Source organism: Ptychodera flava, chromosome 8, assembly GCF_041260155.1.
Source record: "Ptychodera flava strain L36383 chromosome 8, AS_Pfla_20210202, whole genome shotgun sequence".
NCBI classification, from domain to species: Eukaryota; Metazoa; Hemichordata; class Enteropneusta; family Ptychoderidae; genus Ptychodera; species Ptychodera flava.
Window position 1 is genome coordinate 16,070,518 of NC_091935.1, and position 10,836 is coordinate 16,081,353.

The window sequence follows — 10,836 nt, forward strand, 5'->3', positions numbered from 1 at the left end:
GCATATTTGATGAATATAATTAGGTCACATATCGAAAGCTATAGAATTTGTTCAGACTTGTAAGGTACATTTTCATACGTAACGTTAGACATATTGACAGTTTGATGAGCATGGCATACTGATTAATAGCTTGTTTGCATATTTAATGAATTTCTGTCATTAGGCCATTTGTCGGAAGCTGAATGCACTTAATGTGATCGGACTTAAAAGGCATATTGCTCGTACTTAGACTTTAGTCATGCTGGAAGTTTTATGGGTGTGTTTTTGTTTCGACACCATGTTTCTGATGCATTCCTTTGTGCACGATAATATGACTTTGATTCAGGGAAATACTATGTGACTGTTTTGATGAAAATTGTCCGAAAATCGTGATTGTAAATTTTCCGAATCAGTTTTGATAGGACAATGCAAGAGCTACATGCATAGACGCTTACAGATCTGCAACAAGCTTAATGCGAGTCTCCTCATTACATCAGGACTATTTCTGGCTTCGAGGCCGTCCAATTTGACATGATAAATATCAGAAACATATTTATCTTATGTACCCTCTTGAGTCAGGCAAAAAAATTAGACTAATCATTGGTAAATATTAACCAATGTAAAAATATTTGTCAATCTTTGTCATGTGACCCATTCAGGTAGAGACAATTCAGCGTTTGTCTTCTCTGTAGCAACAAAACACTGATTAAAGACAAATTGTAGGCAGAGTCATACATGAACGTCACCTAAACCCGAGGCGAAGGTGAGTGTTGATTTCATCTTTTGCGGTCGATTCGAGACGCGAATTTTAATTCTTCGATCGCACACAATATATGGAAATACTGTTCACCACAATTGTGGTGGCACTTAAAATGAATGACGCATATTGAATGAAACAAAACGATAGTGCACTAATTGAACAAAGGCGAATGTTTGACTCTATTTGGATTTTCCAGCCGGGTGATCTTAGTCATTCTTCGAGCAGCGATTGGCATAGACCTATAACTTTAGGAAAGGGGATTGGAATACTGTGTAATTAAAATTAACGTACATGATTTTATTGTTTGTTTCAGCCGGGGAAGGGGAGAGAGATCTCACCATTTCAGATTTCATAAATTTCATTTACAGGTAGAAACAAGAACTGAAATATCCATCATATTCAGCATATTTTCTAAAGGGGTCCTCGTACCATTCAGTTTGACTGCTATGAGGACGAAGCCCTGTCGTGTTTATAATGGCGCCAAAGAGTCATCGAAAAACACTCAATGCCTAATCGTCCGCAAACATAGTTGATTCCAAGTCGTTACGCTCATGATGTGCATGGACCATTGCACGAAGCGTTGTTAGGATCGGTGCGATCGATGCCAGGACGTCACTGTCATATATTAGGGTATACAAATATGTATCACGGTTTTGACCCCCTTTACGCCTTATACAGACTTTGACCAAAGGAATTTCAATCCGGACATGGCTTGACCCCCGATTTTGACCCGAGAATGATCTTTTGATTCCACACTGGCATTTTTGAATCACATTGGGTGAAAAGGTAGATTTTCAATATCAAGGGCCAAAATTTTAGAATATGACACCCAAATTGTAGAGTTTGCGCTTTTTGTTTGAACTGCCCAGAGTGCAATTGTACCCGACGAGGAACTGAGTGCCCGCCAGCGGATCCATGAAAGGGGTCAAAACATCTCGCGTACTTATTATAGAGCTGAGTCACGAGGGAAGAATAGCAAACCAGGTCACAGATATGTTTTGATATTTGAACGGCTTAAAGTTTAAACCTTTGAAAATCATCCAGACAGTAACATGAATCCGCAAGGGGTGGGGTTGCATGGTTTGAAAAAAATTGATTAGTTTTGCGAGTGATTGGCAACTTAAATCAATTCAACTATACCACAATCTATTCCTTGCTGTTTGCTCCGTGAAATAATACTTAACTTGATGCGGAAGTCCTACCCTTAATGAACAACTCGAAAAGTTACACACTGCTAAACAGTTCTTCAGATAGCATGAGTGCTTACCGGTTTTTGAGTTTTACTCTGCAATTTCCTTACCAAATTCTAATGCGTGTTTCCAGATAGGTCAGTTAATATTTCTCCGAATGCCCTCTCTGACATTCGCGAGAAAACACGTTCGTAGACTGACAGTGTGTTCCCTCTAGAAGACCACCATTTCTTTCGTAAAACAGGGAATATTCTTTGACTGACTTCCTAATTGTCAGAGCGGTGTCAATGTTGGAACGCCATGACCAATGCGTATACTCAACAAGACCTGGTGTAATTTCAGGTAGAATGGGCGCAGATTTTCGCACTCTGAAATGTTTACAGTATTTCTCCGTTCTGCCGCTAACAATTGTATGGACGAAACCTCAAGAGTAAAGAAAAATTTCATTATAATGTTTGTGTAAAAATCAAAGTGAAAATCAAAATGCTTAACACCCACAAATACCCTGGGTTAACACAGGGTATAGCGACCTTTTTAATTCCAGATTTGATTTTTAATTCTGATTATAGTGCAAACATTTTATCTTTCAGAATGTCGGAGAAGGGTGACAGCAGACAATCTTCCGCTTCGGTCGCCGACTTGGTCGAAGAAGGCAGAACTAAAACGAAACAAAAAGCTGGACTTCCGTTAGGAAAGGAAACATTGAATGGAAATATCTACGACTTTGACGAACATGTTGAGGTAAAATACAACCGTAGCGATGTTGGTTTGAGGGGCAATATTTGACTTTATGTCCCCTTGTCAAAAAAATATCCTTCGTAGTCACATTCATTCATTATTTTCAACTATCCTCTATAAGCAGTTCTATATATATACAACAGTCACTTGCACTACGGCTATTACAGCCAACCATAAAGATGTTCTTCATTCTGCTTCGCGCTGCTTTCAACGTGTGGACTACGGCAGAAATATACTCATTCGGAAAGCCTCGTTTCAAATCGAACACAACCCCACCAACCACTTCTGAAATTATAATTAACGTCAAAGGAAATATCGGACAAGGACATTCTGTCCAAATAAGATGAAGTACAAGTCAAACTAAGATGAACAATGCGAGATACATGTATAGAAATTAAGAGCCTCTCTCTCCTTTGTCTGTATAGGTATCCTACCAAGAGGTCTTCAAGGAACCCACTTCAGTGCAGAGTTGGTCGAGAGTAGAAGACACTTATCGCGATATTTTCACATACACACAGGTAAATTCTGACATTCCTTTATGTCTGAATATCTCTAATGTAGCAATGAACGAGCACAGAGTTTTATACTCTATACGTCTGACCTCCTCTCTCTCTCTCTCTCTCTCTCTCTCTCTCTCTCGTCTCTCTCTCTCTCTCTCTCTCTCTCTCTCTCTCTCTCTCTCTCTTTCTCTCTCGCTCTCTCAGGACTTCACATATCGTGTGTTAGTTCTTCTACTTGGCTGGTTACTGGGCGTAATATGGGGTTTGCTTATCGGAATTCTTGATTTTTTTATGGTGTGGCTATTGCAGCCAACCATAAAGATGTTCTTCATTCTGCTTCGCGCTGCTTTCAACGTGTGGACGAGCATCATCCGGGGACTCTGTGATCCATTCTTTGAATCCTGTGGTCAAATGCTCAGCTATATCAGAGCTATTCTGCACCTAAATACTGATTTGAGCCTCCCGTCGCCAACGCTTCCAACTCCCAACCCTGGGCCAGGAGTCCGAGAAGTTTAGGAGTATCATCAACAGAAATTATATTCTCCACTCAACCCAATCAAACTTAAAGCATACTCAGCAACTCCAGCTATTAACAAACAAACAAACAAAAAACAAACAAACAAACAAACAAACAAACAAACAAAAAAAAAACAAAAAAAACAAACACACAGTGGATGGAAATACAGACAGACCAAGAAATAAACAGAGACAAAAATTATTACGCAAAAGTGCATACATATCCTCCTACCTATCCACATATGTATACGAAAGACATGTAAAAGTAGACTGACTGACAGACAGACAGACAGAAAGACAGACAGACAAACAGACAGAAAGACAAAAAGATGGACAGATAGATAGATAGATACATACACACAGATAATATATATATATATATATATATATGTATATATATATATATATATATATATGTAAGATATAATATAGATAGGTACGCAGGTGATATATCCATAGATCGATGAAAATTGTTGTATTTAGGCACAGAGATACATATACAGAGTCGCAACGGGTATTGTTTAAGGCGTGAAGCGGTTACGTAACCCATCCATATTCGCCTCGCCTCAGGTTGCTCTCGCCTCTCTTTTCCGAAGAGTGCGACCATGCATCCTTCGGTAATTTTCGGATTTGCGCCAATTGTTAAGTGAAAGTATGTTCGGCAAAGTTTGTGTTGTTGTTGTCGTGTGGTGCTGAGCGGAATTGACGTGCTGGCGAAAACGGGAGTGTTTTGAGCTTCAGGAAAGTGAGTTTTACCGTTTTAAAAATTCCTCTCATATTTTTATGAATATATGATGAGTGTGTTTGAACCAAATTTGAAAGTCTTTTATCGATACTGTCTGGTTTTACTCAATGGTTTACGGTCAGTCATACCGTCTTTTACACGTGCGTCAAGGAAGGACATATTTATGAAACTGCTGGCGTGTTATGTTTTGATTGGCGTGAAGCAGTGTTTCTGGCCTGAGAGCTCACAAAGTAACTATGGTTGCTACGCGACTGGCAGTACGATGCCATCTCGTCGTATTTTTCGCATAATCTCGTGTAATTATCAACCACAAACGAAGCCTCCAAAAAGTTTAACACCTTTGAAGCTCATTTTAATATGAAAAGCCAATAGTCTACCGAGACAACCATGGAACAAAAGGCATGCAAGCGTTGCTACTCTGTCCATGTTTCTCTGTGATTTAGGGATGGACGGATAGGCAAACATTAGCTCCCCAATGATTGCTTGTATAGTGTTTTCTTCTGATATTTTTACTACCATATTAAACTTTATCGACAAAAATGCGAGCGACAAGTAGAGTGCTTGCTATCTTGATGAAACTGTGACAGAATTTCAGACATTGCAAGATAAGTTGAAAGATAAAGAGATAAAATATTTACATTGTAAAACTATAGTCTTAAAGAGTAAATATTACGATACTATTATGAACGCTGCGATTGGCGCCTAGGTGCTATAAGAACTGTACTTTCAATATAGAAAGTTTTAAATTTTTTTATATCGCAATTAAAATTACGTGACAGTTGGAATGATTTTTACATGTGCTTAGCATTGCCTGTAAACTACTCTGTCATCATATAGATGACAGGTTTTTCTAACATCTGGTTTTATGCCCGTCAGTTTGTTTTTATATAATCTTTTATGAATAGGTACAGACATGATCATATTACAATATGTTTACCGTCTAGCTCTCAAGATTAAGAATCGATATCCCTGTGCAGTATCGAAATTTCATTTTTGTCAATAATTGGTAACGGTTGACAGAATAGGAAATGAGATGTAACAAATTACAATTCTTTCATCTGAAACCCATTCTTAATCTTTTTATGATACATACTCTTGAAATTGTGCGTTTCCTCGACACTTTGAAACCAACTGTTTTGGAATTTCTGGAAACATTTAGTAGATTGTATGGCTATGTATTAAGTCTCGGTATCTTGTATTTTGTAAAGCTTTTATATAGCTACAGTATATTTTGATGTCCTCAAGCAATTTACAAATTTACCATCATGTAAACACTACGCCGTTTTGCATGTAATATGGTAGATCCTAGCACCTCCTAACCATAGCACAATTTAGCTGCCTGTTAAGATTATTTCACATCAATTTTGATTACATACTGAGTCAAGTTTCTTGAGATTAGAGGCCTCATATCCCGTGTCAATTGAGTCTAGAAAGAACAGGAGATCATTTCAATACAGCTATAAGCAAAATTTCCGTGTTACAGGGAAACTACTGAAAATTGAATTGTTTTGATTCAGTTTTGTGTACTTAAGTGCAATGATCGCGTTTAAAAGAAACTGGTTTTCTCAACACCGTAAGACTTGGTGTAACAGGATGTTTTATAACAAAATGTTTTAGGATGTCTTTTTAATGTCATTACATTGTGTATAAACATATCATTCCTCGGTTGTCATAGAAATGTTAAGACATCTTTTAAAGTTAAATCAGATATGTAACTTTTATCTCCAACTGATTTTAGTTTTCTTTCAAGATGACTATCCGGATATCTTCCAGGAATCTGATTTTACTGTTCTATGTCATGTTCATAGGCTTAATTGCATTTTCAATACTGCTGATAATGTATATTGGAACTATGAAGAGTGTCCATACTTGTTTAGACATAATATATCTTAATAGCCAACTATCGGAAGTCACCGTTAATGTGGTTATGACATTGATGATTCTCATCAAGAATAGTCACGTGATGAAGGACATTGCACTTAGAAAATAAATTGTGGGATGTTCCGACATTCCAAAAAAAAAAAACACTGGTAAATTTAAAATATATTGAATTTAAAATCAAAGCGGAGAAAGCTTAATTGGATTTAAAAGACTGTTACTCTAGAACTTTGTATAAAACTCGTTTTATTGATTAATTCTTCCAGTGTTTTCATATTATTAAAGCAAATCTTTGTTATTCATCGAATTACGGGTAGAACTATCTCAGTTGTAGGCAAACATTGCACTAATGCTGGAATATAGAGAAAACCAGGAGCAATTTAATCCTGAAGTCTATTTCTCCTGTAAGTATTATCATATTGATGCATACATACATGTATCTGCTTTCAACTGCATGAATACATGTATCCAAGATTTACATACAAATGTTAAAAATTAATAAAGTTATCACAAGAATTGCTGGTTGTTAGACTATTTCCTTTGAACTGGAAATATGGAAATTCAACCTCAACCCTCCCATCATTAACAATAACAAATATTTTGTTTACCTTAGCTTACTTTCCAATATATGAGTGGAACTTTTTTATAATTTCATTTGGATAAACGGTGAAAGAACATAGCAAGCATAATGTTCACATGGTTTCATTATATCTAAACTTTTATTTTTGCACCATTAATATAACATATATGTCCAACATACCATGTTTGAGTACTTAGATATACATAGCACATATATATATATATATATATATATATATATATATATATATAATATTGGGCACAAGAAATTACACTGCAGTGCCCATGGATCGATCCGTTTTCCCCGGGTTGCCAGAGTTTCTCTTGCACTTTCAGGAAACGTTTATTTTTGAAGCAGAAAAAAAGACTTCGCATCAGCCCACAAAGGGCTGGGAATAAAGTCTAGGCTTAGTGATGAGCAAACAAAGTTACCTCTATAAAATGCAATATCACAGCGAAAGCTGTAATATGCAGTCCCCTTTCTTCGATCTTATGAAGAATAATATACTATCGGTAATTTTCTTGTCATTAAAGCCCCAGTAATTCTAACTTTTGATGATTAAAATTCACCAATTTTATTCCTTGTTGTTCTCCCAAAAGAATGTTGATACATACAGTATTCAGCTTATCAACTCAGCCCCTATGTGTAAACCGCTTTGTTATTGTTGAAAAGTGACTTCTGGTCCGGACTACAATTCAAATGTAAACAATAAAATGCATTTTACACATTTGAATGATAAGTTGACAAGCTAAATAGTGGGTGTTTCGACATTCTTTGGAGAGTAGAATAAGAAATTTCAATTGACTTATAAAAATAAAAATAATGAAAAAATGATCGAAAGTTAGCATTACAGGGGGCTGTAAATTTTAGAGGCAGATCGAAGAAAACTTGGCTTGTGTTGACCTGTTTTACTTTAACACTAAATCTGACAGGATATTTTTGTGTATATTTGCCAATGCAGACAATCTGAGAAAAACACTAATATTTACCATAAGATGTGGCCTGGTTTTTTTTTCAGGTATGTCAAGTTGTGTACGCTGTGACTACTCCGCAATATCCTCTGCTTTCTGCGGAACTCTTGACAAGTACTCATACAGTCACTTAATGATTAATCTACTTACCTTGCTACGATATCCAAACTGTCCTGCAGTTTGAAATGCCAGCTGGTGGGTTTACCTGTGAGAGCGCCAACAAGCGACCATTTTTTGAAGGCCCAGGTAGCCCCTTTCTAAAAGAAGTGTCAGTTCACATTAAGTGAAATGATTGGTATTTTGCACGGCACCACCTTTTGAAAACGTTCATTATGTGGTTCTATCCCAATAGAATCGCAGCAAACGTCTTCGATTAAAATGCAAATTACGAGGGGTACGGGATAGGAGAGGGCCAACCTCAATGATCCTTTCGAGTTTCGGGCAAAACCGCCATAAAGCAAGGCTTGGCAATACCTTCGTAATGTGGACCTTGTGAAAAATAATTTTGAAACCTGTGGAGAAGATTACTTTTCAATCAAGTCGTTTTTATGCAAATCAAAAACTTAAAGGTGTTCAGTCTTGGCAATTTTTAATTTTAAATCTCAGTATATTGGGGTAATTATTTTGCCCAATCCAAACATTTGCGACGTGACCTTTCATATATCTTCTTGGTATTAAAGAGAAAAGTTTCCTTTCGCGAAGTGTTCCCAAAGCTTAAAACTTTAAAATGGGGCACCACTGTCTCTAAACTTCAGTGTCTGAGAAACAACGATGACAACGTAACGTTGAAAATCATTCGGTGTTGTGTGAAATAATTATGGTTTATAGTACCTGGGCGAATTAACAGAATTCTTAATGTATGTAAGTGTACGAATTACCGTGTTTTCTATTTGCATGTGCTACTCATTACTCACACGAGATTCAACTGAGTGTCGGGTGGATGGACGAAGGGCGGGGGAATCTTTGTTCCTTGTGGATTACGAGACGCCTATCGTTGTCGAGATGAATTTCATTTTTCTTTGCTGATACGCGATAAGTATTGAGAGCTGCAGACCAACAGAAATCCCACTGTGAATGCTCTCGTCGCGTGAGTAAATGAGAGAATTCGGTCTAATAGCAGAAGCCGATATTCCTCTACACTACTTTGGTTGAAATGTCATGCTTACTGTATGTCAAAATGAGGTGCCTATATTTATTCAGGTTATTTAAAGGGCATGACATGATGATACAATCTCCAAACAGAGATTGTAGCACGGTATGGATAATTCTAACTTAGCTAGAGAGTCTCAGAGTCGTTGACCGCGCGCCCCCACAAATGGTCAGACTTCCTAGCTCGGTTGTGATTGTCCACGCCGCACTACAATCTCTGTGCGGAAAATGACACAATGATGCTAATAATTAACTCACGTTATTTCGGATGGGTACTTAAATTGCGCCACCACGAAGGACAGACAAGATCAGTTTCTTTGATAGCCAAAATACACAGGCGCCCGTGGGCTGGGTAGTCTGCTTGATCGATCGATTTTCTGCTCGATCTATCGATCGACTACGGGATCGATACCAGATCAAGTAAGAAATCGATCGATCAAGCACACTTCCCAGCTCACGGGCGCCTGTGCCAAAAACGCATCAGGAGAGGGAGAGTGTGAAATTAAAAGAACTACACAACGGACGTCATTGCGGAGAATGGACGCACGTTTATTTACGATCGTAAAGTTGCAATAATAAATATTAAAATAAATTGTGCAAAATTATTAAAAATCGGGATTTAAATTGACTGTTGTCAAGCTCATGTGATTATACAGTTTTGTTATTGTTTGAACTTGTACAAAAATCTGAAATATTATCTGATCCAAATCTCCTACAGGAATTCGAGTCACTGTTTGGATAACTACTCGTACGCAGTCGCAAATGCAGAGCGATAACAGTTGAGGTTTCTTCCAAACATGACATTTGCACAACAGTCTTAAAAAGTTGCCAACTCAGACTGGATGAACACGGAAATGTTTACACACTCCAAACAGTGGTGGCGCTCTCACTTTCTCATTTTCCCGAAGCGGAAGTGCAACGGATCCGGAAGTGAGAGCGCCACCACTGTTTGGAGTGTGGAATACGCACTGTCTTCTCACCTCCTTCCGCTTGATCAGTTACTTTGTAACACAAGCAAATTATGACGTAAATATTGCTCGAATTTAACACTCTTCGACTACTTCGCTTTCTCGAGTCGCACTTGTCTACTGTGCGACAAGAATAACGTGCCGTATATGATCTCAGACTCAGTTTGGCAGCTTTTTACAACTCGGTTAAAATATGACATTAAAATTACCAGGTCTCATTGGAAGTTTACAGCATAGATATAAGTTTGACACGTCCGTAATAAAAAGAGATAAAACACTGCAAGTACATTTATTAGGAAATATAGGGAACGCATCAATGAACCCTTGATATTTAAAAAATGTAAATGACCCGAGATACGGTTATCAAGACACGGCGTGCCTCGACATCAAAACCAACCATTTTACAGTATTTCGTTGTTTTGTCTTAAAAAATTCAAAAAATACTCCAAAGAAAAGCGAGAGTCTAAATGCAAAGGAGGGACAAAGAAACTTACAAAAGTGGAAAGATTTTAATCAATAAAGTGACAGATTAAGTGATGTACATGTTGAAATTACAACTGGGGACTAGTGATGTTTATTTATGATGTCACTGAAAACTTGTAATGTCGTGCCAGACAGAAGTCTTACTGGAGAAAGAACTCTTTGAAAGAGCTGATTCTACCAATGCCGACACCAGTTTATTGCCTATAATCACTGTTCATTGAACTCTAAAGAGAACAGAAGGACATTATATATATATATATATATATATATATATATATATATATATTATATATATATATATATATATATATATATATATATATATATATATATATATATATATATATATATAATACAGACATATATATGATATAATATA

At 37.0% G+C, this 10,836-nt stretch overlaps 1 long non-coding RNA gene across 1 annotated transcript; it reads left to right on the forward strand.

The window, feature by feature from the left end:
• The first annotated feature begins 660 nt into the window (after window positions 1-660).
• Window positions 661-6,795, forward strand: LOC139138635 (uncharacterized). The gene is made up of 4 exons (XR_011553649.1): window positions 661-742; window positions 2,520-2,670; window positions 3,093-3,185; window positions 3,372-6,795. It is a non-coding gene; the product is annotated as an uncharacterized lncRNA (long non-coding RNA).
• The last annotated feature ends 4,041 nt before the right edge of the window (window positions 6,796-10,836 follow it).